The sequence below is a fragment of the Sarcophilus harrisii genome, chromosome 3, assembly GCF_902635505.1.
Source record: "Sarcophilus harrisii chromosome 3, mSarHar1.11, whole genome shotgun sequence".
Lineage (NCBI taxonomy): Eukaryota > Metazoa > Chordata > Mammalia > Dasyuromorphia > Dasyuridae > Sarcophilus > Sarcophilus harrisii.
In genome coordinates this window covers 138,252,319-138,271,524 of record NC_045428.1, presented here as the reverse complement: position 1 = coordinate 138,271,524, position 19,206 = coordinate 138,252,319, and the positions used below count along the sequence as shown (strand labels likewise).

General features: G+C 34.0%; 1 long non-coding RNA gene across 1 annotated transcript in view; it reads left to right on the top strand.

Annotated features, from left to right (window-relative positions):
* The first annotated feature begins 7,165 nt into the window (after window positions 1-7,165).
* The window catches only part of LOC116423015, a 32,483-nt gene continuing 20,442 nt past the window's right edge, over window positions 7,166-19,206 (top strand). Inside the window, exons 1-2 of the long non-coding RNA XR_004233505.1 lie at window positions 7,166-7,368; window positions 15,393-15,452. This is a non-coding gene — a long non-coding RNA (uncharacterized LOC116423015). The remainder of the gene's footprint in view (window positions 7,369-15,392; window positions 15,453-19,206) is intronic.

The window sequence follows — 19,206 nt, the reverse complement described above, 5'->3', positions numbered from 1 at the left end:
TGTAAATAAAATGTTTGAGTAATCAGAGTGATCTAGAATAAAAACAAGGGTTGTAATTATGACAAATCTAGAAAGGTTTGTGAAGAAAATGGGTCTTATAATTATTCTGGAAGAAAGGCAGAGATAAGAGTTTGTAATGAGAAAAGAATTACTTGTAAATTGGAAGTACTATAAGGAATGATAAATTTGTATGGCTGGAAAAGAGACTGGCAATAATAAAACAAGGGAAGTTGATAAATTAATCAATGTTTTTCAGAATTATGATTAAGAGCTTTAAATTTTTTGGAGATTTTGGGGGGGAGGTTAAGGGTCAAAGAATAGGATTGTTTTCTTTGGTAATTTCCTGCCATTTGTGGAACAGATTGGAGGGGGAAATTAAAGTCATGGAGACTAATGACAAGGGTCTTAGGATAGATCAAAGATCATGGACCATAAACCTAAGATCTGCATGATACTTCAGAAACCATTTATTTAACCATTTAGTATTTCTCCTCATTTTATAGTTGAGGAAACTCAGGTAGGAGAAATAGAAGTGAATTGCCCTAGTCACATAGGTAAGTAAGCATCAGAGGCAGGATCAATCAATCAATGAGTATTTATTAAAAGTAGATTATATATCAAAAACCCTGTTAGGTGCTGGGGATACATCTGTATTTAATAAAACAATCCCTGCCCAGAAGGGGCATATATCTGAATAGGGACTGTAGTAGGCAGGTAGATGGATGGAGGTGGGTAACCAGGGTATATATAAATATTGCAAAATAAAAAATAAATCAAATAAATACAAAATAATTAAACTAAGGGAATTTGAGAGTAAAGGCCCCAGAAGCTAAGGAGGTCAGGCAAAACTTCATGTATGTTTACTGACTTGGCTCAAATGCCATGCTCAGAATGAATGTTGGGAAGAAATAAGGCACTTTGAGCACTGAGCATTAAATATAAGGTTGGTTACTTTGCCCTAATGCTGCAAAGATATTTAGTAAGGATTCGGTGGCACCTTTAAGCTACATATAGAAATAAAAACACTCAACAAGGCAGAGTAAAGTTTATTTATATGAAGCTTTAGATATCCACCAAGTTTTGGCTGGGACTTTTTATGTCCTTACACCAAAAAGCTTTCTCAGGAAAGATGGAATCAGTCACATCCCAGGGTCAGTTTTGTTCTGGGGGGAATTACAAAATGTTGCCCTAGGGGGGTATATGGGATTTGGTATGGGAAGCTAGGGCAATTCATAAAGGTTTATGAGATACCATTTTTTTTTTTTTTTTTTGGGTAAAGTCTCCCCATACTGTGGGTGGGAGGAAAGTGATGCTTGATTGGTTGTTCATTTGTCCTTCATTTTAGAAGGGGACCAATGATATTTTTGCTTTCTTGACTTGCAATGTGAATCATATTTAAATTATGCAGAACTGCACAAAGGTCATCATCCTCACTCTCTCCCCAAGTTCGCTAGTCTGAATGTAGTGGATCTTCTGATTGTGAGGGTAAAAAAAAAAAATTGATGTAAAAATCTTTGCCGGTCTTTTTTATCTTTTATCTGTTTGTTAATCTTCCAGTTTCATTGTTTAATGCCTTTGGGGTGTCTCATTAGTTAGATCCCTTGCCTAGTTTTCAATAAACTGTTTTTCAGCAAATAAGTCAGCAAAATTTCAAGATATAAAATAAATATATTCAAGTCTGCCTTCCTTTCATTAGGTTTGTAATTTGAACAACAAAATCCAACAAAAAGAATTAGAAAGAGGAATTTCATTCGAAAATAATTGCAGAAGGTATAAAATAGCAGTATACCTTTCACGATACACCAGAAACCATACATTGTTAAGAGACTGTAGAAATGTAGACAGGGCTAAATAATTATTTTAAAATATAATTATTCATGGGTAGATTGAAATAATATGATAAAATCTTGCCTAAATTAATTTATTCAATATAATACAATACAAAGGAAGAAACTTTAGAAGGCTATAGATAGTGGGGGAATTCTGGGTGAGTTATAAGATCTTCCATTCCAGCCAGGGAACCTGCTGACATGTCTGATTTGGCTCTTCATCCCCCTTGGGGGCATCTCAGCCTTCCTGAGAAGTCAGGGGGAGTGACAACCTGTGTTGTAATTAAAGCAGAGTGATACCAAGTGACAAAGAGACATCTACATACAATAGCAAGCTATTTATGTGGTTCCACATACATAGTCTATAATTAGCACATGCACAGTGTGCTATAGTCATGTAAGGGTATTAGGATATGTAAGGCTGAGGGAATATGGACTCTATGTTTGACCATCCATGTGAGTTTCACCTCTTCACTCCTCTCCTATGATCAAGGACTCGGGCTGGTACCGAGATTGGACTGGTACTGACAGTGAGCTAGTCTGGACATTACAAGAAACTATTAATATATTATTTTAAAGATATTGAAGAAGTAATAATGGAATTCATATGAAGGAAACAAAGCTAAAAAATCACAAAGGGAATAAGGAAAAAAAGTGAGAAGGAATGAGGTCTAGTAGGATCAGATCTTAACCTTTACTATAAATCAATAATCATTAAAAATGATTTGGAACTATTTAAAAATTAAATTCAGATCCTTCTGGAGGTAGAGCCAAGATGGCGGAGTAAAACCAGGGAGCTGCTCGAGCTCTCCCAATTATCCTCAAAAACTACATGAAACCAAGCCCCAAAACAGTGTCTATTGGAATGAAACCCCTCTCCAGCTCAAGATAGAGTGAAAAAACTCCAAGAAAAGTCAGTCTCACTAGGGTGAAAAGGCTGTTTAGCACATCTCAGACAGAGTCTGGGAAAGCCCATGACAGGGTCTTAATCCCAGCAAATCAGCAACTAGGACCCTTAATCCTGATTCAGTAGAGAAGCACAGCTTCCAGTCCCAGCTCAGAAGGCAAACTCTGGGAAACCAGGCTGTTTCCTGAAAAGAGCAGGCAAAGCTGTGCCCTGCAACCACAAGGGCAGTTCTACTCAAAGCCAAGACTCACAACTGCACAGGAAGCTTGGGACAACTCCCTCCTATATCCCAGAAGCAGAGCTCAACCATAAAAGAAAAACAAAATAAAACAAAATAAAGAGGAAATACCTAAAGAAAAGAAAAGAAAATGAGCAAGAAATAAAAGCTTGACCATAGAAAGCTACTGTGATTACAGGGAAGATCAAAATGCAAACTCAAATGAGGACAAAATGTCCACAGAAGAAATCTCAAAGAGCGAGATAAATTGGTCTCAAGCCCAGAGGGGTTTCTTAGAAGAGTTCATAAAAAAAAACTTTAAAAGGTAAATAAAAGAGGCAGAAATAAAAATGGAAAAGAAATGAGAGATATGCAAGAGAGAGGCAATAGCTTAGAAAAAGAAGGAAAAAATTGACTGAGGAAAGCAACTTAGTGGCAGCTAGATGGTGCAGCATGTAGAGTACCAATCCTCAAGCCAGGAGGACCTGAGTTCAAATCTAGCCTCAGACACTTAACACTTCCTAGCTGTGTGACCCCAGGGCAAGTCACTTAACCCCAATTACGTAAAGAAAAAAAAGAAAGAAAAGAAAAGAAAAAAGAAAACTTGTTAAAAAGTAGAATTAACCAAATGGAAAAAGAAACGCAAAGGCTAAATGAAGAAAATCACACATTAAAAACTAGAAGAGGGCAAATGGAAGCTAATGAGTGTGACAGCAAAAAACAGTCAAACTAAAAAGAATGAAAAAAATGGAAGAAAATGTGAAATACCTCATTGGAAAAACAGCTGACCTGGAAAATGCATTCAGAAGAGACAATTTAAAATTATTGACCTACCTGAAGGCAATGATCAAAAAAAGAGCCTGGATAGCATTCTTCAAGAGATGATTAAGGAAAATTGCTCTAATATTCTAGAAACAGAGTGGGAAATATTCATTAAAAGAATCCATTGATCACCCTTGGAAAGTGATCTCACAAAGAAAACCCTAAGGTACATTATTGCAAAATTCCAGAACTACAACCTCAGGAGGAAAAATATTACAAGCTGCCAGAGAAAAACAATTCAAATATCAAGTTTGGAGCAACAGTCAGGATCTGGCATTTTCGAAAATAAAGGAACAGAGGGCCTGGAATACCATATTTTTGAAGGTAAAAATTAAGTTGATCAGGTAATAGATCAGGTATGTTAATATATAGAAGCAAGGAGACATTGTAGCATGGTGCTCCAAAAAAATACTCCCAGTTACTCTCTTGGCTTTGGGAAATTTAAATTAACTTTCATATTTAGATAAGGAGATAGAATGAGAAACAAAAGCAAACCAATAAAACTCAACATCAACACCTTCATAAAGTTCTGATTTTCACTCTTGGGAGAGCAATTCAAGCACATTTTCTTGGAACTAGTAGAATTCTCTGGAAAGATCCATATCCATATCAATTAACTATTATCTCTTAAGTAGGAATTGTTCCTTGCTTTCTTTTGTTTTCTTCTCTGAAACTACCAGAAGTCTTCCTTCTACTCCCATTTTCATCTTCATAGAAGAAAATCTATCTGGGCCCAAATAGCTCCAGACTATCTGGTATTATAGATAAGATCAATAATGTCTCCCTTTTTAGCTAAGTTTGAATAAAACAGAAAGATTCTAAGTCTCATATTCTTCTTTCCCTCAACTATTGATTGTATTTAAAGATAACCTTGCATGTGGCAAGTGGCAATGAGATGGTGTAGGCCAGTCCCAATGATCTTGTGATGATGAGAGCCATCTACATCCAGAGAGAGAACAGTAGAAACTGAGTGTGAATCATAACATAACATTTTCACTTCTTTTGTTGTTTGCTTGAATTTTATTTTCTTTCTCATGTTTTTCCTTTTTGATTTGATTTTCCTTGTGCAGCAAGATAACTGTATACATATATATATTTTTAAATATATATAAAATATATAAAGATATATATTTTTTACCATGTTTAACATATATTGGATTACTTACCAAATAGAGGAGAGGGTAGGGTAAAAGGGGAGAAAAATTGAAACACAAGGTTTTGCAAGGGTCAATGTTGAAAAATTTTCCTTGCATATATTTTGAAAATAAAAAGCTTCAATTAAAAAGAAAATAATAAAGATCACCTTGCCTATCATACTGCCTTTGAAATCCCTTCTGCCTCTATTATTTGTGAATAATTTAGATAGGGAAGGGGCAATAGACAGAAGTTCTTGAAGACAACAACTTCCTTTGCCCTATCCCCATCCCCCAAATGTCTGGGCTAGCTCTCTGGAGGGCTTCAGAGTTAGTTCAGTTAGAGTTAGTTCAGATCAGTTAGAGTCAGGATCAGTCAAAATTCTTGGTCTTTAGGAGGAGAAGTGAAGGAGGCAGGCAAGCTGCCATGTGGCTTTCCAAAAAATGAATCCTGGACTCTGGAGTCTCTCCTCAGCATCCAGTGATAGAGAGGGTCTGACACTTTCCCTCAGCCTTCCAATCCTTGCCTCTGATTACCTCATCACGACATTCAGCAAGTGCCAATCCTGAGGAGAGCCATCACATCACCATATGTTTATAAAACCATTATCACACCTTGAGTAGGTAATTAGCCTTAAGTGCTCTGCTGTCTTAAATTCAAATACAACCTTTCAGAGTTCCAGTCCTCTACACCCCAATAAAGCAAAACATAATATAGTTTCTTACCAATAATCCAAACTGTCTTGAAATTCTGACAGGCCTTTCTATTTTTAATTATTTGTTTTGCTTTGGAGAAATAATGCTTCATTTTTTTTTTTGCTAATAGGAGACAATTAAAATACAATCATCATAACAGTTTGTTTTTTAAAATTTTTCATTCATATTTTTATTTTTAAAGCTCATATACAGTGTTTTTTCTTTTAAAAACAGATTCACTAATATAGAAAACTGTATTTGGAGTCAGAGAACCAGTATTTGAATTTTAGCTCTATTGTTTATTTCTAGTAGGAATTTTCTAAATCTTTTCCCTCACATGTCAAATGAGAGGGTAGTAAGTCCTTTTCAGCCTTTGATTTTAAAAGTTAGAATTTCTTAGGTCTAATATCCTTAGATAAAGAGAAATAAAGGACAACAGTAAATCTGTAACTGTGAATTATACATGTATTTTTTGAGCATTTTAAACATGTTGTGAGGTCTCTTTCATGCCCTGCTATAGGCTTTCAGTATGAAATTTGGACAGCTGAGTTGCATACTGGTTAGAATGCCTGGACTGGAGTCAAGACAATGCATCTTCATGAGTTCAAATCTGGCCTTAGACATGCATTAGCTATGTGACCCTGGGCAAGTCACTTAACCATGTTTGCCTCAGTTTTTTCCTCTGCAAAATGAGCCAGAGAAGTATATAGCAACTTACTCGATTAACTTTGCCAAGAAAACCCCAAGTGATGTCATGAAGAGTTGGGCATGACTAAAAAGCAACTGAAGAACATCCAAATCAAAAATAATTGCAATGACTCCAAATTAAGCATAAATAGAAATTCTAAACTTGCTTTGCGCCCTCTGCTGGCATATTGATAATAATATAAAATTATACAAGACTTTAAACTTAGGCAAATAGTGTTTTCTCTACTTTTTAAGCTCTAAAAATATTTTAATAACTCTATGATATCTAGAATGTTTAATATGAAAAATGAAATCAATTAGGAATTTGCATTTCTAAATATTAATATGAAAAGACATATTTTTGGAGAACATGTTAAATTGCTATTTAAGATATAAACCTCTGTTTTCTCAAGTATCTGTGCATGCTATACTGTATTAGATTATAATGTTTCTACTTGGTCTGGTCTTATGATTTCATTGCAGTAGGGAGTTCCCACTGAGGTAACTTCCTCTACAAAAGCTGATCCAGAACTATTCTTCAAAATGTGGTCTTGTCTTAGAGAGAGGGACACTAGAGATGAAGTAATTTGCCCAGAATCATACAGCCAGTGGGTAGTAGACAGATAGAGAGCTTGAACTCTGGTTATATTTACTAAAATCTGACCTGTCTACTCTGTTTCTTTAAGTCAGGAGATCAGAGATAGATAACCTACTTAAATTATTTATTTTATTTCTGTCCTTATCAAAGATATTCATCCATTGAAGTTATATAGTTTAGTAAAGCAAATGCTTAATTCAATATTTTATGGAGTTATATTTTATCAGTATGGGCATATTCTTTCATAATTGTGATTGAAACTCCTTTATGCTTTAGGAAATAGGTGCATAAGTTGCCCTGAAAGAAGAAGAAAGAGGAAGAAGGAGGAGGAGAAGGAAGAGGAGGAGAAGAGAAAAAGTCATTTACTGAGGAATATTCTGATAATATATTGTAAAACTTTACAGCTTTCTTAAACCTACTAGAATTTGTGCAGAATTCAGTTATAACTGCCTCTTACCAGCTTATTATGATAAAATTTGGTGAGAAAACACTATCAGCTCTTTAAGCAAATTAAATTGATGGAAATAGTAGATATATTTCATTGATAATTCTTATTTTTCATGTCTAGTACGAATTAATATTAAATCCTTTCCCTTCCTCTTCTCCTCTCCCCAACAATTTTGATGCATTTTAGTTTCCTGACATTTAAGAGACTTTTTTTTCTCATTATGATGTAGTATTAGTGAATTCAGCTACCAAATGAATCTCTCAAACATGAAAATTAAAGTATAGGAAATTAGAGTTTAAGGACTGATCCTGTTGCTGACTTGCTGTGGGCCAGTTAATATCAAAAAGATTCTGTTTTCTTGTTAGAGTCATATCCTGCCAATCCTCATTCTTTCATTATTTCTACCATCTGCTGCCTTCACTTCTGCCCATGTGTATCTGAGCAAAGCTGGAGAAAATAATAAAACCATGCTAACTATATTCAATACAAACTTATGTTATATCATTTCAACTGGCTCCTGTGTCAAGGCAGTTCTTTTGCCCTTACATTTAATTGATTTACTATCTTATTCACTACCATGGTTTTTCTGAACTTTTTCATTCCTAATAGTTTCCCCTCCCTTCACCATCTCAGCTGAGAACCTTGACATATTTTAGTGAAAAAATTGAATTCATTCATTGAGAACTCCCTCTTCTCCCCACTTCCTCATCTTATCCTTTAGTGGCTCCCACATCCTTTTTCTTTTGCCCCTGTCTCACATAAAGATGTCATCCTTCTTGACATAGCAGATCCTTCTATATGTACTTGTGATTCCAATCTATCTAGCCTTCTACAGGTAATTGCCCCTTTTTATTATCTTCATTCTCTCCCTTATCTTCAATCTGTCATTATCTATTAGTTGCTTCCCTGCTGCCTACAAACATTCCCATATCTCAAAAGACCCTTTTGTCCATTCTTGATATCTATCATCTAATATTTCTCCTTCTTTTTATGGTTAATAAGTCCTCTACAATGGCTGCCTTTTTTACAATCTGAATTCTGATCTCATAATACAACTGAAACTGCTTTTTCTAAAGTTATCAGTGATTTCTTATTTGTCAGATCTAATAATCTTCTAAATTTTAACCTCTTACTCTTTCTTGAAGCCTTTAACATTGTTAATTGCATTGATACGCTTTACTCTGTATTTTATGTAACGCTAATCTATCCTATTTTTCTTACCTATCTGATAAATACTTTTTGGTCTTCTTTGCTGCATTTTTGACTGGTACATTTCTGCTAACAGTGCGTGACCCTTTGGGTTCTATCCTGGGTTTTCTCATTTTCTTCCTCTGTGCCATTTCACTTGGTAGTCTCATCTCCATGGATTCAATTATTATCTCTATGCTGAAGATTTTTAAATCTACCTATCTTTTCCTAACCTTTAGTCTTGCACGTTAGAACTGCTGATTGAACATCTAGAATCAGATGTGAATCATCTAGAATCAGACTCCGAAACTCAATATTTCCAAAACTGAACTCATAATTTTTCTTGTTTCCCAATCCTTTCCTTCTCCCTGACTTCCCTCTTATTATAGAAGGTTCTACCTAAACTTGCAACTTAGATGTCATCCACAACTACTCATTCTTTCTCACTGACTATATCCAATCTATTGCTACATCCTGTTGATTTTACTTTTATAACATTGTATGTATATATATATATATATATATATATATATATATATTCTCTTCTCCCCTTTGACACTATCATGATCTTGTTACAGGCCTTCATCATCAAACCTGGACTATTGAAATATTCTCCTAGTTAGTGTTCTTGACTCATAACTCTTTCCATTCCAGTCCCTTTTCCACTCAGCTGTCAAATTTATTTTTCTACAGTACATAGGTCAGAACATGTCACCTCTCACCCCTTATTATATAAATCTAAAATCCTTTGCTTGACATTTAAAATCCCTCATAACCTGGCCCCTTTGGTTTTCTACTTTAATTACATTAGAGAAATCTGGCTCCCACAAACTCTGAAGAGATAAGACAAATTTGAAAAAAAAAAAAAAGAATATTTCACCTACTGTATTTCTACTCCATTTATAAACCTATCAGAAAAGTGTCAGTGTGTCAGGAGTGAAAAGATTGGGATATAGAATCAATTCAGCCTTGAACTTAGCTGTAATAACATGGACAAGTAACAACAAAATGGGCATCACTTCATCTGTGAAAACTAGAGTTTGACCATGTAATTTCTAAGGTATCTTTAACTCTAAAATGTTATGAATCAAAAATTAGGTGACAGACATTATCTTAAGCGAAAAGATTGATTTCTACAATCAGCCTGAAATTGGACCTGGATATATTTGAAAGGGTTAGCTGGGTCAGTAAGATTTTCAAACAAATGTTGATATTATGTAGATTTATCCTTTTTTTCTCTGCATAGTTTGTCTTTTTTCCTTAGGCATCTTTAATCCTCTTGCCTGCTGGGGATATTCCATTAGTTTGAATAATCAATGGACTGGAATTTTCACTTTCTCATTTCAGAAGTCTTTCTTAAATTCATTTATCCTACAAATAACTTTGACTTTTCATGCTAAATCATGTTATTTGTTTCCTTGGGAAGTAAATTTATCAAGAAATGACTTTTGTTTATTATCATATTATATTTGGTAGACAAAACCTTGTATTGCAAAGGTAAAGGATAGAAGTTGTAGAAACCCAGTAGGTAAAAGTGACCTCCTCTTCCCCACCCCCAAAAAAAAAAAAAAACTTTTACAAAATTATATGTAAAGAGAATATTTTAGACATAACAAATATATGATAAATGTATTCGATAAGAAATAGCAAGCAGGTGGAAGAAGATAATGAATTAGATTTGCTGTTTCAAAATCAGAAAAAGAAAGTTCTTTCAAATAAAATAAAGAATGCCCAAAGTCATTATTAAAGATAAGGGATATCAGCTGAAATTCTTGGTTAGGAAATGCCCAGGTTTTCATAAATATCTTCTCACCTTAATGATCTGTCTTCATTTTCCTATTCTTTATTACATCATTCATTTTCCACCTTCTAATTCTGTCTATCCAACAGGTTTTTCTTAGGTTATTTTCTTTCTTCTCAATATAGTTATTCCTTCTGTGTGGTGAGGACTACAGTGTCCCCTGTGGAAAATATTCATAAAAGTTTTTGGCTCATCCTTTGTATCAGAGAAGTCTGATTTTTTTTTTCTTTTATGGGATGTTTATAGTACCTATTTTAAACTTTGGGTTATGTATTTGGTCATAAGCTATATTATAAAATACTACACATATATTTTATGCATTTTTGAGTTTCTAACTTTTTTCTACCATCTGTTGGTTTTTGTTATCTGTGACTTCTATAAAACTTTCCCATAATTCCAAGCTATTAAAAAGAAGAGAAGATTTAATTTTTATGTAGACCTATGAGATATTAAAAATGCAAAAAGGAAAATTGTGATGTGAAAGGGATAACTGTGCATTTTTTTCTTTTGGGTAATTTTATCAGTTTCTATTGGTCAATTATTATTTCTATGCAGAGGACTCCTACATTTTATTTCTAGCTCCAGTCTTTCTTTTGAGAAATAGAGCTCATCTCTATTGTTCTCAAGAGTATTTTCTTTTATTTAATATTTTATTTCCCCCCAGTTACATGTAAAATTTTTTAAACATGTTTTTGAAACTCTGAGTTCCAGATTTTCTTCTTCCCTTCTGCCTCCCCAATTGAGAAGGTACATATGAAGTTATACAAAATATTCCCATAAAAGCCATGTTGTAAAAGGAAACACATATTTCTCCCTCCTCCCCAAAGAAAACAACTTCAAGAAAAGTAAAATTTAAAAATAGTATGCTTCAATCAGTATTCAGATACAATCAATCCTCTCTCTGGGTATGGATAGTATTTTTCATTGTCAGTCCTTCAAAGTAGTCTTGAATCGTTGTTTTTCTGAGAATAACAAAGTCATTCACAGTTTATCATCTCAAAATGTTGGTGTTACTCTTGTGCTCAGTACATTTCATTTTGCATGAGCTCATGGAAGACTTTCTAGATTTTTTTGAGAGCATCCTGATCATTTCTTATAGAACAATAACATTCCATTCTAATAACATACCACAATTTATTTAGCCATTCCCCAGTTGATGGGCATCCCCTTAATGTTTAAGTTTTTGCCTCGAGAAAAGAGCTGCTATAAAGATTTTTGTACATATAAATCCTTTTCTTTAAAAAAAATCTCTTTTGAAATACATGCCTAGCAATGTTATTATTAGGTGCATGGTTTTATAGTTCCTTTGGATATAGTTCCAAACTAGTGTCCAGAATGGTTGAATCAATTCACAATTTCACCAACATTGCATTCATGTGTCATTTTCCTCACATTCTCTCCAACATTTGTCATTTTCCTTTTCTGGCCCATTAGCTAATCTAATAGGTATGAAGTAATAGCTCAGAATTGTTTTAATTTGCATTTCTCCAATCAATAGTGTATTAGAGTATTTTTATATGATTATAAATAGTTTGATTGATTCATCTGAAAACCGTTCATATCTTTTGATCATTTACCAATCGGAGAATGTGAACTCTTATTGCAAACTGCTAGACATCTGCAATGGGATATTCAACAGACCTCTAAAATTTAAGAAATACAAAATAGAACATCATTTTTCACTTGGCTGTTTTCCTTGACTCCATCATCTCCAGACTCTCATATTCCAAAGATATCCTTTCAAGGATACTCCATCCTATCACCATACTCCATATGCATTGTCTCTCCATATCCTGAGCCTCTCCTTCTGATTGGAAAGGATAGGAGGTGGACATTGGAGAATTCCTCCCAAATTGTCCTAGACTGCCTGGGGTAGCCATCTCATAATTTGCTATTGCTGGACTTCATGCCTTCTCTCCCAACACTTGCCTGCCATGTTTTTTTTTTTTTTTTTTTTATTCTCCAGTGATTTTTTTTTAATGCTTCAATACTGCGAGAAAGTTCCTTTTCTCCCAGTACATTTCTTTCTCACTCATTTTTTTAGATATTATTTCCTTATATTCACACCTGTGCCCTCTGTCTATACAAACTCCTTCTAATTGCCATGATAATCACAACGTTCTAATGAGTTTCAAGTATCATCCTGCCATGTATGAATATAAACAGATAAACCTTATTAAGTTCCCTATGATATTTTCCTGATTACCTCCTTATGTTTCTCCTAAGTTCTATGTCTCAAAATCAAATTTTCCATTTAGCTTTAGTTTTTTTCATCATGAATGCTTGAAAACCTCCTATTTCATTGAATTTCCACTTTTTCTCCTGAAGAATTATACTCAGTTTTGTTGGGTAGGTGATTCTTGGTTGTAATCCCAGTATCACTGCTCTCTGGGATATCATATTCCAAGTCCTCAGGTCCTTTAATGTAGAAGCTGCTAGATCTTGTGTTATCCTCACTGTGTATCACTATACTTGAATTGTTTCTTTCTGAGTTCTTGCAATATTTTCTCCTTATCCTTGAAATTCTGGAATTTGGATATTATATTCCTGGGAGTATTCATTTTGGGATCATCTTTGGAATTGATGGATTCTTTCCATTTCTATTTTATTCTCTAGTTCTAGAATATCAGGACAGTTTTCCTTGATAATTTCTTAAAATATGATGTCCAAGATCTTTTTTTCATCATGACTTTCAGGTAGACAAATAATTTTAAAATTATCTCTCCTGGTTATATTTTCCAGGTCAGTTGTTTTTTCAATGAGATATTTTACATTTTTCCTAATTTTTTTTTTCATCTTTTGATTTTGCTTTAATGTATCTTAATTTTTCATGAAGTCATTAGCTTCCATTTTTTTCTATTCTAATTTTTAAGGAATTGTTTTCCTCAGTGACCTTTTGTACCTCCTTTCCCATTTTACCAATTTTGACTTTTTATGACATATTTCTCTTCATTAACTTTTTTAAAATTTCTTTTTGTGCCACTCTCAGTTCTTTTACTATTTTTTCTTTTATCTCTCTTACTTGATTTTCAAAATCTCTTTTGAGTTCCTCCATGGCTTGAGTCCAATCCTTATTTTTCTTGGAGGCTTTATATGTAAGAGCTTTGACTTGTTATATTCTTCTGAGTGTGTGTGTTTTGATATTATTTTTCACATTAGTAAATTTCTATAGACAGAATCTTTTTCTGTTGTCTGCTTATTTCCCTAGCCTATCAATCTTTAACTCTTTGTTAATTTAGGGCTTTGTTTCCAGGGTGGAGGTGCACTGTCCCAAGCTTCTGGGGGTTTGTGTAGTTGTTTTCAGAGATCTTTAGAGGGACTTGATCACAAGCACTTTTTTTGTCCTGTAGCTTTTAGGAGTGCCCTGGTCCCACTGTAGTTTGTTCTAATATGCTAAGGCAACAACAATCCTTCCTCAGTGCTAGTAAAGAGAGATCTTGTGAGAAGAGGCTTTTGGAAGCTGCCACCTCTACCACTGCCCAAGTCCATTATTGGTTTGCTCATTTCCCAGGCCCTCTTACCCATGTGATAAAGATTTTCTGCCAACCTTCCAAGTTGCCTTGGTATTGATAGGTCCAGAAACCTCCAGTGTTGCTGCTGCTGAATCAAAGATCTCTATGACAATTCCTCTTCTGCTGGCACTGGGGCAGGGACTGTACTGGTATGGTCTGCACCAGGATTGCATGTTGGACTTCCACCCTGTTGCCACAGACCTTTCCTGCTGACCTTCTAAATTGTGTTAGGCTGGAAAATTGCTCTACTCGGTATTGTTCTAACACTCTAAAATTTGTTTAGGTCGTTATTTAAAAGAATTTGGAGTGGTTTGTGGGAGACCATAGCAATTTCCTGCCTTTATTGCCTCTGCCTCCCAGGAAAATGATTGAGAAGCAAAATTGTTCTTTTGTAAACTATTAATACTGGTTATATTTGTATATTATTACATATTTCTTTTGATGATTCTATCATTTTTAGTAATGTGGTTACTTCATTTGGAAGGGTCTCTCCCCCCTACATGGCTTATCATCTGTGCAAATATTATCTATGTCTTCTTAAATTCTCCATTGAGCAACTATCCAAATGCAATGGGGGCTTACTTTTGCTCTTTTAGTATTTTAATATATCACATGGCTTGTTTGTATGTTGCCTCTCAATATTGCCACATAACCAGGATACCTCCTTTTTTAATCATCTCTATTTTTGCTAATGTTATTTTACACTGCTTCTTGCATGTTAGTCTTTGTTGGGAATGCACTTATGCCCACATTATAAATTTCTATTTTAATATAACTCATTTGTAATATTATTTTGTGATTTCTATATTCCATTGTTCTTAGGCATTTGATAAAAAGTCCCTTGGACATTGTTGGTGTTAAAAATATGGGAAGGATTGGGCAGTTTATGGGTTATTGAGAATTCTTTATGGCTTCCCAAATACAATTCAGTTCATTTTCTTCTTCCAAGTCAATTCAGACTTAGATCATTATTTATCCATCTATAAGATTTCTCTAAGATACTTATGTTGATGCAATCATTTTACCTGCTGATTTTCCAACAGCATGCCATTATCTGAGCAATATATATTTTTCATCCAGTTAGGGTGGTTGCTGTTGTTGTTTTTCGTTAATGTGGATTATACTAGATCTTAAAGTATTTTTGAGTTCTCCATTAATAGAAAATCAGCATTTTCTTCAGAAAGAAATCCCTTATGCATGACACTGCTGATAACACCTGTGCCTTTGGAAAAATAAATGCATGTTTAATATTTTCCTTGATTCTGGTACTCAGTGGATCCTTGAATAAAGTAATTCCCATAGTGAGTTTGTAAAGGATCCCTATTATATGATTTTGACTATACATGAGAAGAATCTAATTTGAAGAAATTTTTTAAAAATTGCATTTTATTCTTTTGAGTTCAACAGTTCCTTAAAATCAAGTAATATAATGGGATCTCATATTTTCTCAACCTCTTAGTTGTATAATTGGAGGAGTTTGTTCCACTGTAGGAAATTACTTGTAAAAGCCTTTCTCTCTCTCTCAATTTGTCTATCTGTCTGTCTTCCCTCTAGGACATCCTTTACGTAAAGATTGTTTAACCTCAAGTGGATTTCATGGAAATGAAAAAATAGGTATGTAGATCAGTAATTGATGATTTGTTTTTGTTAGTTTTTTGTTTTTTTCCCCTGCTTCAGATAAAATAGAATCCATGTTGTCCATTTGCGCACGTGCGTGTGTGTGTGTTTGTGTGTGTGTGTGTGTGTTGTATTTCTCCTTCTTTATAACAGCTTGAGTCCTTGCTTATTTTTTTAATTAAATGATTTTTTTGTTACATTCTGAACTGTCTCCCTCCTTTCCTGCCCACCTTAAAAAAGGCTACACACAAATACATATACATACACACACATGCATATACATATGTATATAAAACCATACTAAACATAATTCTATTTATTGATTCTTTCTCTGAAGTGGATAGCATATTCCCTCACAGGTCTCTTATGCTGATTTAATATTTATGATACTCAGAATTGCTTAGTTCTTCACAATTATTTTTTTATAATATTGTTGCTGTATACAATGTTCTCGATTCTACTGATTTTAGTTTGCATTTGCATGCGAGTTTTTCCATCAATCTGCTCACCATTTCTTAAAAGCACAGTGATATTTTATCAAAATCATATACCACAATTTGCTTGACTGTTCCCCAATTCATGGACATTCCCTCAATTTCTACTTCTTTTCCATTGAGGCAATTATTTTAAAATTATATCATCCCCAACACTTTTTTGGTGTGTATATTTCGTGAGACCCAGTTGCTTTCTCAACTTTTATCTTCTTGAATGCCCGATGCCAGTTCTTTACATATATACTTCAAATTCAAAATACAAAAATTGTTCTTGCACTTTTGTTGCATATACTTGTGTGTGTGTGTGTGTTTGTGTGTATGTATGTATGTAAGTTCCTATTAATCTTTTAAAGAGAGTTAACTTCTGAACAGAAAACATGTGCTGGAATTGAAAAAGAACATAAGCTTTTTAAGGGCAAAATTATTTTTCCTTGTTTGTTTTTGTAATCTAAGTATCTAACAATACCTTGTACGTAGAAGGTAATTCATAAATATTGGTTGAGTTACTTAATTTAATTGAACAGTGGGAAATTAGGAATAGCCTATCTCAGCTGAACACTTTATAAAGCAAGACTTATCTCAATTTATTTTTTAATTTTTCATGCATCCATTAATATGTGTGTGTACAAACCTGCATGTTTAGATATGTAGAACTGTGAAGATAACGTATTTTAAAATCAGCCAGAGTCAGGAATTCAGGTTAGGGGAAAATCGTCAGTCTTTATTCTTGGTGAAGAAAGATCAGAGGTGGAAAAGAATGGGCAATAGCAATGTGTGTAGCTGAGTCAAGAAGCTAGCTAGACCAGCAGCCACACGACCAGCAGCTAGGTGTATGGAACCCAGGCCCAATCTCTCCCAGCTTCTCTTCCTGTCTCTCTCTGCCTCCACCCACCCAAAATCGTCATTTCCTATTCACCACATCAGGACTTGCACAGAGAGTAGGCAGGGACCATTCTTTATCCAATCATGTATATTAATAGAGTATAGCCCAATTACTATTTAGCCTCACGTACTTGGGACCTCAGTGCATTAACTCAAACCTCAGCCTATTACATAAAACCATGGCTGATTTTTACCATTTATAGAAAAAGATGACTTTAGACTTTTCACAATAGAAAATCTCTTTTCTCAAACTTTGGTTGAAAAGGAAAAAAGGAAGACAAAATGACAAATATTTCCAAATGGAATATATACTTTAAGCTTGTTTTTAACTACCTACTGTAGAAAATGAAGCATCTAAATGTTATCAGCACATTTTCTGCAATGTGATAAAAAGCCTGCTATGTAATCATTTCCTTTCCAACAAGGAGAGAAAACTCATAAATTATTATTTCTACTAAGTCTCTAAACCTCGTTACTCTCTAGCACTTGAAGTTGGGAAAAGGTGGGACATAGAATGAAGTGAAATTATCAACAGTTTGGTTTTTGTTCTAGAATTCTTCTTCTAGAAATTCATCATGCCTAAATGAAAACCAAAGAGTTAGTATACTACTTCATTTTAACCTGATATTTGATCTTAAAAATGTAGAAAGACTTGCCTGATCATAGATATTTCACTCATTTAAAATACCCACCAATATCATAATTCTTAAAGACTTTCTTCAATATATCTATATAGCTATCTAGGGATATCTATATACATCTTAATTATTGTAAGGATTTTTAACAGGAGTGATTTATTATTAGACAGTTAACATCTTAGTAGAGATTAAGAGGTTAATCTAATATCATCCATTTTCTGGACAACAAAGACCTAAAAGATTAAGATATAGGATGTCACTTTTGATGAAGGGAAGAAATAAGTAGTGGTACAACTATAGAAAATCTTATGCATTAAGGATAGCATGGAAACCTTTAAGGGGCATCCAAAGGAGACAATTGTCATTTTTCTTCATTTTATCTAAGGTTGACTCTAAGAATGAATAGGACACATCCTTTAATATGTGTTTCTCTTTGTGATGTATGCCTTTTCAGAATAAACACTAAGTATACAGAATTAACATTTTTCTTCTGATAAAACCCTTAAAATGAAAACTTTAGTATTCTCTATTTGTCTTCTGGTTTACTAATTAATAATTAATGACATAAAACCCATTTAGCCTATTCTTGATCGAGAGATTCTCTATATAGTTCTTCACTGGTTTCATCCAAAGTTCAAACCTATCTAAGAAAACGTTTTTTTAATAGGCACAGGAAAATCTTCTCAAACTTTATTCACTTCAAATATAGTTTAATACAGAGTCTTTTATTGAAATCTTGTTTATAGTCTTACTGATGATAAGGAAGTTATATGCTTATATATATTTTGAGCTTACATATTTAGTTTCATTTAGATATTGTCAAACATGAAATACCTTGATTATCAAATTCTAAAATAATATATTATCAAGTGACTAATGGCTAATAAATTCAGCATTTCAATTGTACTAGTAAGTATTCAAACAATATGCAATATTATAAAAATATTATGTACAGTCATAGATGTTTCCTTCACAAAAGAGAAGAGAATAGGAGTTAAATGCTTCAGTTCTTTTTTTTTTTCTTTTTTGCTGAGGCAATTGGGGTTGAGTGATTTGCCCAGATTCACACAACTAGGAAGTGTTAATTGTTTAAGGCCAGATTTAAACTCAGGTCCTCCTGACTCCTTAGGACTTTAGGCCAGGTGCTCTATCCACTGCACCACCTAGCTACCCCATTGCTTCAGTTCTAATGTCTTTAGAAAATTTGAAATTGTTCCTCTCAATTGCCTCAAAAGATCTCATGGTTCTGAAGGCAAGTTTGTGATTGTACATGTCCAGAGATTTGTGTAGGACTTACTATACTATGGATATTTTGCTTGATCTTTATGAAGTATGGGCTAGCTCTCTGGAGAGCTTCAAGGTCAGTTAGAGTTAGGATAAATCAAAGCCCTTGATCTTTAGGGGGAGAAATGAAAGAGGCAATTAAGCAGAATCCTGGATTCTCGAGTCCAGAGCCACCAGCCTTTCTCCTCCTCATCTTGTTGCAAAGTGTACCTCTCACAACTTTCTCTCTGTCCTCCAATCCTTGTCCTATGATTATCTTAACACCAAACATTTAGCAAGCACCCAACAGTCAGAAGAGTCATTTTTCCAAACATGTGCTAATACAGTCATTATCTCACATCAAAGAGGTAATTAGCCTTAAGTGCTCTGTTATTTGATTCAAGCACACCTTTTTCAGAGTTTCAGCCCTCTACATCTCCTGCTTTCTTTTATTTTAGAACACAGTTGGTCACA